Below are 14,219 nucleotides of genomic sequence, written 5' to 3'. Positions count from 1 at the left end.
CATTTTCGGGTCGGGTCGGGCCTAAAATTTACGTGAATTGGGCGGGTCGGGTCGGGCTTCGGGTTCTGTGGGGGATTTTTTTTTTTTTTTTTTTTTTTTTTAAATAAAAAAATAGAATTATGTGTTCTGTTATTGATTATGATGTTTCATTTTTATGTGACTGGTGGAGAGAGTGAGAGACTGGATTGGATTTGGAGGCTAAACTTTCAGTGACAGACAGACAACCAGCTGTGCGAGCGCAGCGCAAACAAGTGAGAGAGAGTTGCAGCAGTATCCCGCTGTGCTGGCAGACTCAGCAGCAGGGACGGTTTCTGCTATGGGCAGTGCAACTGCCCAGGGCGCAATCTACTTGGGGGCGCACGAGAAAAAAAAAAAAAAAAATCTCCAGTTTTCTAGACTACCGTATTGACCCGCACATGCCGCGGCACCATCAGTCGGCATCAGGCGGGCCGGACGCGGCACCGTCCGATACCGCGCCCACCCGTCAGGTCTGCCGGATCTGACAGGTGAGCTGCCTCATGCTGGCCGGTGCCACGGCCGGCTCGCCTGATACCGACTGATGGTGCCCCGGTGCCGCGGCCGACCGGCTCTGCTAAATAATGGCGAATTTGGCGATTTTTTTTTCGGGCTTTATCAGGCTGTCGGGCCTAAAGTTCGGCTAATTAGTCGGGTCGGGTCGGGCCTCGGGCTGGCCCAGTCAGGCCCGGGTCGGGTCGGGTCTTAATTTTCAGGCCCGATGAGAACTCTAGGTCCTTGGCATGGCCAACGATCAATTAACGCAGCAGAACGCAAACTGCATAGCACATGCGAAATATCTATTATACAACACGTAGATCCAACCGAGCAATCTGATTGGTCAATCAGACGTTTAGAATGTGCTCAAATGAGCAATTGAAATGAAAAGAAAAAAAAAAAACTCATCACTCAAAATATTACTCCACCTGGCAATATTATTGCCCGAGTCTGTGTGGTTTCCATGGCAACATGAAACGTTTCACCGAAACCCGCATCAAAAGCCGCTGTCAACTTTGTTTGCCTGCATAATGGACCGTTTTGTTGTCGATTTTGATTTCTCTGGCAACCTAAGTTTGGATCAAAGTTCATTCATATTTGAGTTAATTTAAAATATATACAAGGATACAAGGATACAAGGAAGTTTATTGGTCATTATACAACAGGTTGTATAATGAAATTAAAATGTGGTTCCCTCTTGACTGATTAATTGATTGTATGAAAAATAAAATTATTAAACATGGAGGAGTGCAGATGCTGCATTTAGTAGTCTCACAGCCTGAGGGAAGAAGCTGCTCTGTATATGTATATTTACAATGTTTACTAAGTTAACTATTTACATGTTTATGTTTAGACACTTATTCATATTACATGTTTGAATATTTACATCAGCATATTTAAAACAGTTAAAATAATCTTCTGAATCTACCTCAGTGGTTTTACTCACATTTACCTTAGTAGGCCCTTCTAGCCTCTGAATGGTTAGCTCAGTCACATGTGAGTCAGGAAGAAGGAAGTGTTGTGAAGCTGATGAAGTGTGGGGAACAGTGAAGAGCTGCATATGAAAGTTATCTGTCTCCATCAGACTGTTTCTTTGTATAAAGAGTGATCCAACCACCACATTTTAGACCCACAAGTTACATTACTTTTGCTGCTTAGCCACATTAATTGGAGCTGACGTTAAATTGGAGTGACACACCCCCAGCTGAAATAAAACATCTGCCGGTGAGTTTATGAAAAGATAGATGTTTTGTTCTGGTGCCGACACTGGAAAGCAGTAGCCTGTATTTAAATATAACTGTTCATATAAGTTGGTTGTAGATAAAAATCAGCTGTGTTGGTGAGTCGCTGTCACGGCACCTGTTAGCTTAAAAATGACCGAGAAGTCGGCAGAAGTATAACTATCAGTCCATGAAAAAAGGATTTTTTTCCAGTGAATATTCTAGTTACAACATGATTGAGCTAGCAGAGCAGTTTTGTGTTGCTGTGTGTGGTATTTATTCAGTTTGGGGAAATCACGATGTCTAGAAAACATGATAAGCCCAAGTTGGCTGGCTGATGAGGACTAGTTAATGTCAGATCTCATGTATTTCCGCTGAAACAGAGAGAATACTAGCAAAAAACTTTTATATTTTGAGAGCGAAATGCCCAAAGTATGAATAGATTTTGATTATACATTTTATTTTGTTGGTAATAGTTGTATAATCGCATTATTACAAATAATAAAAGCAGTGATCATGCCAACATGGCCTGTATCATGTAGGCTAGGCTATGACATAGTGGTTCACATTCACCTGCTGCATCTCAACAGGATTTACCCAACAGTCACGTCACGCCAATAGAGTCACGCCAATTATTTTCTGGTCCCATTTGAATTGTGCCATGGATTTCACATATGTTGTTTGTGATATTTAAAGATAACTTTTCAGGCAAAGAAGACCACAATTTAGCATGAAGAATTTTGATAATATTAGGTTTTGTGTGAGCCCGCTTTGTGAACTACAAATCTTCGCTGCTCTCGACGCGAATGACATGCGTCACCACCCGCACTGGAAGCCTGCAGCAGACATGGCGATTTCTCTGCTCCAGTTCACCGCCTTTTTCCAATGGCAGGATGAAAGCATTGAAAGGGGGGAGAATCATTACAAGTCGGGGCATGTGGAGAGTCTCAATTATGCCGATGGGGAGATGGTCGGCCTTGTCACCATGCGAGTCGCAGGGAGCGGCGTTACAAGGCATCAGTGAGTATTATGACTCCACTAGCTAACTAGCTAGCTACTGTATAGGCAACCCGCAACACATGTTTTTCTCACTGTGCAGAGTGACGAAATTACAGCTACGTCCTGTCAGTGACTCCCGACACTTAAACCTGAGTTGCTTTTATACTGAAAAACTCCGACATGTCAAACTGTAGGATGTGTTAGAGGACTAATTCATCTGTCTAACCATCATCAGAGAGAGAGAGTCTATGTCTTGTTCCCAGCAGAAAAACGCAAAGTCACTGTGTATTTGAAACCACACGGCATTATCCACATAGTTAACCATGATCACAGACTGAATAGTCTACCTGCCTCCTGTTGCTTTGACAGATCTCCCTGGGTGACGATGGCAGCATTTTGAGGACTTCCTGTGAGTGCCCAGTGGGGGATTTCAAATGCAGCCAGGCAGCAGCCTTGCAATTTTTGCAATGCGGGAACTCAGCGTGACCAATGTAGAGTGTCGTTGGAAAAAAACTTCCATTTCCAAAGTTATCCAAAGCTATACTGCCGGTGTTATACTGTTATACTGTATCCCCAGGTGGAGGAGACCTACACCCCTGCCAGAGCTCCAGCATCAGGGTCTTCGCACTGTGCCTGAGCTGGTGAGGGAGTTCAAGGGTCAGGGGTTAGAGAGAGTCCTGGCTGCATTGGCGCTCACAGAGGAGCAACGTCTGGCCATCCAGACAACCACTGTGGGGCAGAGGAGAAATCCTCAATGGCAGCAGCACAGACAGGGAAGATTGACAGCAAGCTGTTCTTTCACGGCGGTCATGCTTCTCCCTGTCCATCCCTCATGAAGAGGCTGCTTGGAGGACAGAACTTGGATGGAGTGCTTGCTGTGAACTGGGGGGTGATGAATGAGCAAGAGGGGGTGAAAACCTTTCAACAGGCTTGTCAGGTGGAGGTGCTTGATTGTGGACTCTCTGTTAGCAAATCAGGCATCCTGGGAGCGTCACCTGATGGCTTTATTCGTTCATCTGCACTGCTCGAGGTGAAATGCCCGTACAGCCAGCGAAACTCCACCATCGCTGAGGCTGTCAAGACACCATCTTTTTATTTGTGTGTCGAGGGGCAGGGTTTTTCGCTCAAGAAGACCCATGAGTACTGGCACCAGGTCCAAGGTCAGCTCCACCAAACTGATCAGGACCTGTGCTATTTTGTGGTGTGGACCACCAAGGAGGCAGCTGTCATCCCAATCCCCAAAGACTCTGCGTGGGGACAACACCTCCTCATTCTTGAGGATTTCTACCGGCAGCACATTCTCCCAGTGTTGATCAGTAGAGAGGACTGAATGTGTATATAGTATGTAAACAGTTCTTTTGTCCAGCCTCCAGGTGGTCAAGTAAGCCTAACTGGAGTGTAATGGCCTTGTCAGACACAGAGCCCGGGAACAGGGAGCTGCAGAAGGTGATCACACTGTTAGGAGTATTTTGTGAGTTTTGTGAGCATAATAATAATAACAATAATAATACATAATAATGTAGGAGTCCTTGTTGTGAAAACCTCTGTAAGGTCGCTGCTACCCGTCTCTCTCTCTCTCTCTCTCTCTTTCTCTCTCCTGCTCAAATCAAATTTTTGTCATAGTAATTATGTCTCATCTGTATCTTTTCGGTAAATTTGCTTAACTTGATAACCTTGCTACTTCCTCCAAATCGATAGTCCAGCGGAGCCATTCGCACTTTGTTTATTGGTTTATCCACTGGCTCTAGGGTTAGCCTAGCTAGCAGTTAGCTCTGTGTCGCTGCAGTGAATCCAGCCTTGTGATAACGATGGTGTGCAGTGACTGCTCCACTTTTGCAGATAGGATGTCTCTACTAGAGAGACGTGTCCGTGACTTAGAGCAGCTACTTTCAGCTAGGAACACGCTAGACATCACGGGGACTCCAGATAGCCTCAGTCCCAGGCCTAGCATTAGCACTAGCTTAGTGCTAGAGTTAGAGTTTGTCTCTGTTTGCTGGTGTGGGAAGGCTCGCAAGAGCAAGCCACCGGTTGCGTCGCCCCTCCTGACTGCAAACCGGTTCTCGCCCCTCTCCAGCCCCGTTAGTAACCCTGCAGGCCGGCGTGCCTCTCCCGCTCCTGTTGACAGAGTAGAGCAACGCGCGCTAGTGAGAGGAGACTCCACCATCTGCAATGTTAGACGAGCTTCGCCAGCTGTGGTTCATTGTCTACCTGGGGCCAGAGTCTCAGACATAGAGGATAATCTTAGGGTGCTGGCAGTAGGGCTGGGTTAAAAAAAATCAGTTGAATCGATTTTAATCGATTTCCCTTTAAATGGTTCGATATCGATTCATAAAATCCAAAAATTGATCTTTTAATTTAACTGTTTTTTTCTTCTTTGGACGTATGGTGCAGAGAAGCAGCCTGTGGCATCAACCCAGCTAGTCTCGCGTGATCAGCATTTAGCGCTGCATTTCATGGCACGAGATCTCGTGAGATGTTGTTACCACCAGAAGTCAAACAACATGGCTGGAGCGAGTACACCACTGAAGGCACCGCCAGCTAGTTCGAAAGCTGATGTGTGGATGTATTTTGGATTTAACAAGCACAGGGAAAACAACGAGTTGGACAAAAAACAAGCAATATGCAAGATATGCAACGGGAAGATAAAATACTGTGGAAATACAAAGAATCTCTGCAACCATTTAACGAGACATCACCCAGAAACACAGTCAGCACGGCTCAAACAAACCAACCTGGATCAGGTATTGGTGTGTAAGTTACCAGCAAACTCTCAACGTGCAAAGAAAATAACCGAGGCTGTTGCTATTTTTGTATGCAAGGACATACGACCATACAGCGTCGTTGGAAACGATGGTTTCCGAAGCCTCATTAAAACTCTGGAGCCACACTATGTTTTGCCGACACGCAAACATTTAGGTGAAGTGACAATCCCAAACATGTATGCAGGTATTAAACAAAGCATCGAAACTTGACTTCAGTCACCAGAGAGTCGCATTGACTTGTGACTGTTGGACATCAAGAGCAACAGATTCATATCTGACAAACTGCTCACTACATTGATGATGACTTGGCCTCGTATGCCAGCTCCTACAAACCAGAGCTGTTGAAGCCATCATAGCACAACAGCAAGCCACAAACTCAAAGAGAAGCAAAGGCTACTGGAGCTTCCTGTACATAAGATGGTGACTGACATGGTGACACGGTGGAATAGCGCACTGGAGATGCTGGACCGTTTCCTGGAGCAGCAACCAGCCGTCTCAGCATCTCTACTGTCACCTGAAGTGCGCAGGAACGAACAGGATCTCTGCACTTTGACAGAGGTGGACGTAACGGTAGCAGAAGATGTGGTTAAAGCTCTTCAGCCACTGAAGGCAGCTACTCTGTTCATGTCTGAGGAGAAATCCCCGACTCTGTCTGTCATTGCACCCCTGCATGCACAGCTGCTGGCGGAGGTGAGCTGTGCTCCCCAGGACTCCACAGTGATTAAAGAGGTCAAGACAGCTGCATACAACAACCTGAATTCAAGGTATGCTTAAAAATGTGTGTGTGTGTGTGTGTGTGTCTGTCTCTGATTGTGTGTGCATGCATATTAATATCCAGTGAAATTATATAAGTGATTAAAATATGTGATATCTTTTTAAGGTATGCAGCCCTGAAGGACAGGCTCTATGTTGCATCAGCATTAGACCCTCACTTCAAGGCTCTGCCTTTCTTGACTGATGAGGCCTGGGACCACACATTCTCCAGACTGGTAATGACTGAAGCTGCTGGTGAGAAGCAGGCAGAGGCATCTAATGTAAGTCAAAGACATATAAATAACTAATATCTTACTGTTTTTGGACCCTACTGTATTCAACTCTCAATTTAAATTTTTGTCTTTGTTTAACATTTTAATATTAAACAATTGAATTCCAACTTGTGTTCCCAAGTGATTTTCCAATTAATTTTATTCCTTAATTTATTCATCTTCCAACAGCAAGAAGCTGCTGCTGGTGGAGCAGAGGAAGCTGTTCCTGATCCTGTTGAAGAAAATGATACTCCACCAAAAAGACCAAAGGAATCCTCTGTGTTGATGTCTCTCCTTGGGTCAGCCTACATGACAAAAGAGACGGTAACACAGAAAACTCTGTTTGAAAAGGCCCAGGATGAAATGAAAAGATACAGGGAAGTAACACCTGTTCCACTCTCTTGCCCCTTTTCCACCAAAAAGAACCCTGCTAGTTCGGTGCTGGTGCTAGAGCCGGTGCTTAACTGGTTCCAACAAAGAACCGGTTTGCTTTTCCATCGGCCAAGAGCCAAGCGGAGCCAAGTCAGAGCCACGTCATTACGTCAGCGTAAAACGTGATCACGTACACTATATTACCAAAAGTATTCGCTCACCCATTCAAATGATCAGAATCAGGTGTCCTAATCACTTGGCCTGGCCACAGGTGTATAAAATCAAGCACTCAGGCATGCAGACTGTGAAACAAGACATTTGTGAAAGAATGGGCCGCTCTCAGGAGCTCAGTGAATTCCAGCGTGGAACTGTCATAGGATGCCACCTGTGCAACAAATCCAGTCGTGAAATTTCCTCGCTCCTAAATATTCCACAGTCAACTGTCAGCTCTATTATAACAAAATGGAAGCGTTTGGGAACAACAGCAACTCAGCCAGGAAGTGGTAGGCCACGTAAAGTGACGGAGAGGGGTCCGCGGATGCTGAAGCGCATAGTGCAAAGAGGTCGCCGACTTTCTGCACAGTCAATTGCTACAGAGCTACAAACTTCATGTGACCTTCAGATTAGCCCAAGTACAGTACGCAGAGAGCTTCATGGAATGGGTTTCCATGGCCGAGCAGCTGCAGCCAAGCCACACATCACCAAGTGCAATGCAAAGCGTCAGATGCAATGGTGTAAAGCACGCCGCCACTGGCCTCTAGAGCAGTGGAGACGCGTTCTCTGGAGTGATGAATCACGCTTTTCCATCTGGCAATCTGATGGACGAGTCTGGGTTTAGAGGTTGCCAGGAGAACGGTACATTTCAGACTGCATTGTGCCGACTGTGAAATTTGGTGGAGGAGGAATTATGGTGTGGGGTTGTTTTTCAGGAGCTGGGCTTGGCCCCTTAGTTCCAGTGAAAGGAACTTTGAATGCTTCAGGATACCAAAACATTTTGGACAATTCCATGCTCCCAACCTTGTGGGAACAGTTTGGAGCGGGCCCCTTCCTCTTCCAACATGACTGTGCACCAGTGCACAAAGCAAGGTCCATAAAGACATGGATGACAGAGTCTGGTGTGGATGAACTTGACTGGCCTGCACAGAGTCCTGACCTGAACCCGATAGAACACCTTTGGGATGAATTAGAGCGGAGACTGAGAGCCAGGCCTTCTCGACCAACATCAGTGTGTGACCTCACCAATGCGCTTTTGGAAGAATGGTCAAAAATTCCTATAAACACTCTCCTCAACCTTGTGGACAGTCTTCCCAGAAGAGTTGAAGCTGTAATAGCTGCAAAAGGTGGACCGACATCATATTGAACTCTATGGGTTAGGAATGGGATGGCACTTCAGTTCATAGTATGAGTAAAGGCAGGTGAGCGAATACTTTTGGTAATATAGTGTAAGTGTGCGAAGCACTCACTCGAAATCACAATAACCAACATGGATGACAAATGGATGTAGCGATGCAAATACTGCTCGTGTCTTTACAAGACTACACTGCGATCCAGAGGCGAAAAACGCATTTATTGCTGGCTACCCGTCGTATTTGTGGTCGGAATGAACGACGACTACGTTTACCTATACGTTTATAGCGTTCGCTGTTCCCGTTTGGGTCTGTAACCCCACCCACCAATGGCGTGGTGGGTCGCATCATCAGTTCTTTCTCTGGCCCCTGTTTAGCCCCTGCTCGGAGTTGATGCTTGCCTGGAACCGATTTGGAACCAGTTTGGCCGGTGCTTGGGCGGTGGAAAAACAAAAAAACGGTGCTAAGCCAGGCACTGGCTCCGAACCAGCCCTGGAACCTCTTTGGTGGAAAAGGGGTATCTGAGAATCCTCTCAACTGGTGGAGAGCACATGCAATGGAGTATCCCCTTTTGGCCCGCCAAGCAAAGCGGTGCCTTTGTGTACCAGGTACCAGTGTCCCATCCAAGCGGGTTTTTTCAACTGCTAGCAATATTGTCATGGCAAAGAGGAGCTGCCTCACTCCTCAACATGCTGATCAGCTCCTTTCTTGCAGAAAAATCTTACTATCTCCAGCAAGTAAGAAAACTGATGACAGGCCTTTAGTTTTATGGACTTCTACAGTTTGTTATTATTGTTCAGAGGTTTACAAGATGTTTTCATTAATATGTCATTAATATGTTCCAGAAAACACTTTTGTTACAGACTTTCAGAAGCAATTCAGAGCTGTTTATACTTGCAGGGAGACAAGTAGGAGGGTGAAAAGGTGAAAGGGTGAAACTGTCAGGGAAGCAAATAGACATAAAAATATGGGGCAGAAGCAGAGTTATGCAGGCAGTGATACAGCCAAGCAGAAACAGCGTGAAGGCAGAGAATTATTAGGAAGTAGGGAGGTAAGGAAGGAGAAAGAATTTACTTCAAAATGTTAAGGTTCACTGCAGTGATTACTTCTGAAATAGATACTAAAAGAGCATATTGTCTTAACTTTATGTAGTAAAAATGTGTGTAATAGGTCTGTGTGTGGGTGGATAGGTTCATGAACACACAGATGCATACTTGTAATAACTCCTTTTTTTCTTTTTTTGATTGTTTTTCAACACATCCCTGAATGAATGGGAAAAAAATGACAGAAACCAGACACAGTTCAGAAAGCCTTAAAATCAAGATATAATCTCACCACTTATTTTGTCTGAGGGCTTTTTTCAGTATTTCATTGTGTGCTTAAAATATACAGTTTACAAGACTTTTCCAACATGTTCCAAAAACCTGACTTATTGCACTATTTCAATTTCCTTACATTTATTTATGAGTTAATATATGGTTGTTTCTGTTCTGATACAGTTGTGTGTATCACAACCACTGTAGTATATTGCACAAAAGCTGTAAGACAGTTGCAGGCAGCTAAGTGAATGTCCTCAGTTCATAATTTTTGTAGCCACCTTATTGTCTGCCATGTGATTTAATTTAATTTAAATTATTTTTTGTGTTGGTCAGGTCATGTTTGAATAAAAGTACATGATTAATGCAACTGGTTTTGGTTCAGTTCTTAATGTAAACATAATTTTGAGTAATGTACCAGGTCAAAAGGTTCCTTGTTAAATTTACAGCATTATTTCTCAGATTTTTTTTTTATTTTTTTATATCCAAGTAAAATTGGTATTTTAACTGAAATATCCCTGACTGAATCGATATCGATATTGAATCAAGTCGAATCAAATCAAATCAAATCGAATCGGGACTTTGTAATATCGAACTGAATTGATTGGGAAAATCTGAATCGATACCCAGCCCTATAAATAATGGAGAGTTGCAGTGTTTTATGATGGTCTAAATACCATTTCGGAGGGCTTTTCCCACCCTATAAAGAGCAAAATTAGGGTGGAAACTTCAACAGACCCAAGGAAATTTTGCGTAATGCCCCTTTAAAAGAGCGTACGTCAGCACAAATTCTCATCTGTTGTTAGTTTCCCAAAAAATGATGAAAAAAGAAAGAAAAGAAAGAAACATCAGTATCCATATTGGTTGCAACCTAGTGGGTACACACTCAAGCAAGCACACATACTTAGTCATACACACACCCAGACACACACACTAGAATATTCCAGCTGATTTGTGCTGCTGGGGGAGCGAGGCTGTCTTCCAGCCGGTCTCACGCCGTCGTACTGCAGATGAGATTTCTCACAGGATTAGCACCACTGCGCCCTGTCAGTGTTGCAGTCACGCCTTATTTCTGTCATGCACACACGCTCGTCCGAATTTCATGCCCCCAAGTTTCATCAAGCTCCTCGAGGAAATGACCGTGCGGGGAAACAGTTTTATCCAGTGTATCTCTTGGCTGCAGTCACATAGCATTCACATTAAACACAAGTGAGAGATTAACCCGCTTCATGACCCATGAGGTTATAATGAGATACATGTTGACAGGAGCCAAATGGCTGAGTTTCAGTCATCTGTATGAAAGACCCATCTAGCCTTGCTTTAGATACACTGACTACTTCATGTTTACTCAGCCCTGCAGTATATCTGTCATCCACTCATCTGGGATGCAGTAAAACTGAGATATTGATGCGCGATTTTCAAGCTAAAATACACTGATTAAAATAACGTGATGCTTTTGGATTGCATTTAGGAATAAGTTGAGGCTGCTCCGTTGTGAGTTATGATCTCCCAGAGGAAAATTCTGCCATTGGTAATGACTGAGTACAGTAAATGTGGGATTCTTCTCAAAATCTGTCTCAAAAAGTTTATTGTCGCATGAATAAATATTCACATCTGGAGTCAGGAAGACAGACCATTAGCATTTGAGTCTGGGGAGGTTCCAACAAAATTCTTGAACACCAGGAAAGCCTTGAGGAGTAGAGAAGCAGTCCCACTCACATTCCTGCTAATGCAAACACACACTGACAGAGACACACACACACATGTGAAAGTGACACACTTCCTTTCTCACAGCAGGCAATGCTGGAAAAGAGAACGCGAGATAGTGGGAGAGACAGAGAGGACAGAGGAAACATGTGGGATGTCTTTCCAGCCAGGAGAGCAGGAGAAACTGTCTTTTTTTTTTTTTTTTTTTGACCCAAAGCAGAGGAACAGACAGCAACTTCCCATCATGTTTACCACAGAAGCATGTCACTCACTGCTTCATCCTGGCTGATCAAATCTGATCAGAAAAATGACTCATGGCTACGTTGATGACAGCATGCTGTCATCAAAAAAAAAAAAAAAAACATAGATCGGACTGGACACCACAAATCACGCAGGAGTCCATTTTATTTGATGACTAACAGCAAAAACAATCATTGTCCATGTGGTGAGAAGGGGGTTATTTTTAGGTGGCTTCACATCCAGAGCCACTGACTCAAAAACAACAGGGAGATCACACCGAGGCTGGAAACAAACTAGAAAGTCATATTCTGGTAATCTCGTAGAGGTCAGAAAAAGTGAGTAAGGGAGAGTCTGGAGGCCGTTTATGGTTCACAGAGGAAAAACAGGAATTAATTTCACATTTTCACGTTGGATTTGTTGTGCTGTGGCGCTTCAAGTGTTGACACAGCTGGAAATACAGCCTGAGCGCTGGAATAGAGAGCCTTTGTGTGCATGTGTGTGTGTGTGTGTCATGTACGTGTGTTAACTTCCATGTAAGTTAGTGGGTGGGTGAATTCGATAGAAAGGCTTGCGTGGGTGGCCAAATTCTACTCTTGGACGCAGCTGTGAAATGAAAACATGCTGTTATGAAATCAGATTTTTAAAAAAGCATATTTACAAAGTCATAATCATACATGCTTATACAGAAGTTCATAAAAAAAAAGAAGAAAAATCATTTGGAGGTCACACTCTGACTCACAGCACATATCTACAGTATCATGTTACTGGTGTATATGGCCTTATATTGATCGCACAGGAAGTGGAGATAACAGCATGAAAGGCAGCGGCTCGGCTGCATTCAGCCCTGAGCTTTGTGCATTCAGCTCAGCTCAGCTCTCATACCACTTTGACAAAGCACAGGGAAGGTAAAATGCTGAATCCCTTCACTTTATAAATGTGGTCCTGCCGACTGGATCATTTAGCCCTCTGATCTCCATTTCACTCCATTCAGATGTTGACTTTCACCCCAGTATACAGTGGTGCACGGCAAACACCCCCATGGTCTACCAGAGTCACCATTACGGAGAACATGCGGGCATTTACATGTTGATTGCCTGCAGACTGTCAGTCTGACTGCTCAAATGCGAGTGTTGTGAGGGGGGTCATTAAATCTTCATGATTATTCAGTGAAATAATGGAGTGGCATAATGATCTGGTGAAACGACACTGTGCACTCTGCAGTTTGAAGGAGGATGTATGAGGACTGGAGATGGAGTAAAAAGGCAGAATGAAGCTCTTTGCAACAAATCTGTTACATTAGAGCCTACGTATATCTCTTAAATAGTATTTCTTGCTTGGTTAAATGTTTTTTTTTTCTCTTTTCCTCTGATGGAAATGCTGCAAAAGGAACCAATTCTTCTTCCAAAGCCAATTGGTACGGCAAGATAAATCTGAAATGCTCTCTAAAGACAGAAATCATGTGTCATCCACTGATAAAGTGTCACTGTCGATGGATCAGCTGTTGAAGCATCACTTAGTGCCATCGCAGATTTGCTGGATTTGATTATGGATTGGGAATAAGAAATTAATGTTCGCAAATATCAAACTCACAGGGATGACATGTCCCTCTGTCAGACCGAAACACCATGACTGCACAGAGTGAAATTTTCAGAAATTTGAAAAAACTGCAGAGGCAAGTGTGTACTTGAAAATGGACGTTGCCCAAGGCTCATGAAATTCATGTGTTACAGAAAAAACAATGTCAATAATGAATTCAACTGAGAGTAAACACCACAAATGCCGCAGTCATATATTTTGCTCCCCGACAATATGCTTTCTGTCTGGCAATATGTGAACTCTGCTTCAGGGCAGATTTGCCCTTTAATTTCTCGTTCCCGTTTGTCGTGCCAAGGTCCCCGAGTGTGACTCCCTCCACTGATGCCTCTGTGTTTTACAGCCTCCCTAATGTCCCGGCGACAGGCCTGTTTATCCTTCATTAATCTGCTTTTACCCTCCACTTAACATTAGCGTCCATCCTATTAATGTGTTGTCTGCTTGAAAATCCCCAATAACAACAAAATCAAGGGTACTGATAAGTGTTTGTGTGTGTGTGTGTGTGGGTGTGCATGTGAGTGCGCGCGTGTGTGTGTGGGTGGGTGGGTGCACCTGCGTTTGTGTGCATGTCTGTGCTTTTGTCTTGATCGTGTGGGCGCAGGGGTTGAAGGTGACATGATGTTACGCTGAGTGGTTGCCTTGGAGACAGCAATTAATTAATGGTGAAGTAAAACATTAGAATAAGGACAGGTAAATACCTTGATTAGGAAGACAAAAGGAGAGAGAGAGAGAGAGAGAGAGAGAGTGAAACTGTGAGCACAAGCTGGAATGAGGCATGAACAGTCATCTGAAAGAGAATACTGCTCTCTGGTGGTCACATGCTGAACTGCAGCTGTGACTTTTTGCAGTTTGAAAGGGGAATGACACAGTGGCAGTGCTTTTTAAGATTCACAAATTATTTCTGTGTCCAAGTCCCAGGACAGTTCTGTCAAAGTTTGTGAAGTTTGCACTAGACCAAATGATGTTTTAAAAAAAAAGCGGATGTGTCAAAAAATTTTAAATTAAAAATCTTAAACATCATTATCATTCATCCCTGAAAAGGAATTAAAAACATTAACTTTGATTGTCTGACACCTGTAGACACCCTGTTTGACTTACCTGCTGTTTTCCGCTTGAATATTTAGCC

The sequence above is a fragment of the Myripristis murdjan genome, chromosome 19 (assembly GCF_902150065.1).
Source record: "Myripristis murdjan chromosome 19, fMyrMur1.1, whole genome shotgun sequence".
Lineage (NCBI taxonomy): Eukaryota > Metazoa > Chordata > Actinopteri > Holocentriformes > Holocentridae > Myripristis > Myripristis murdjan.
The sequence above is the reverse complement of the archived record's forward strand: the minus strand, read 5'-3'. Positions refer to the sequence as shown.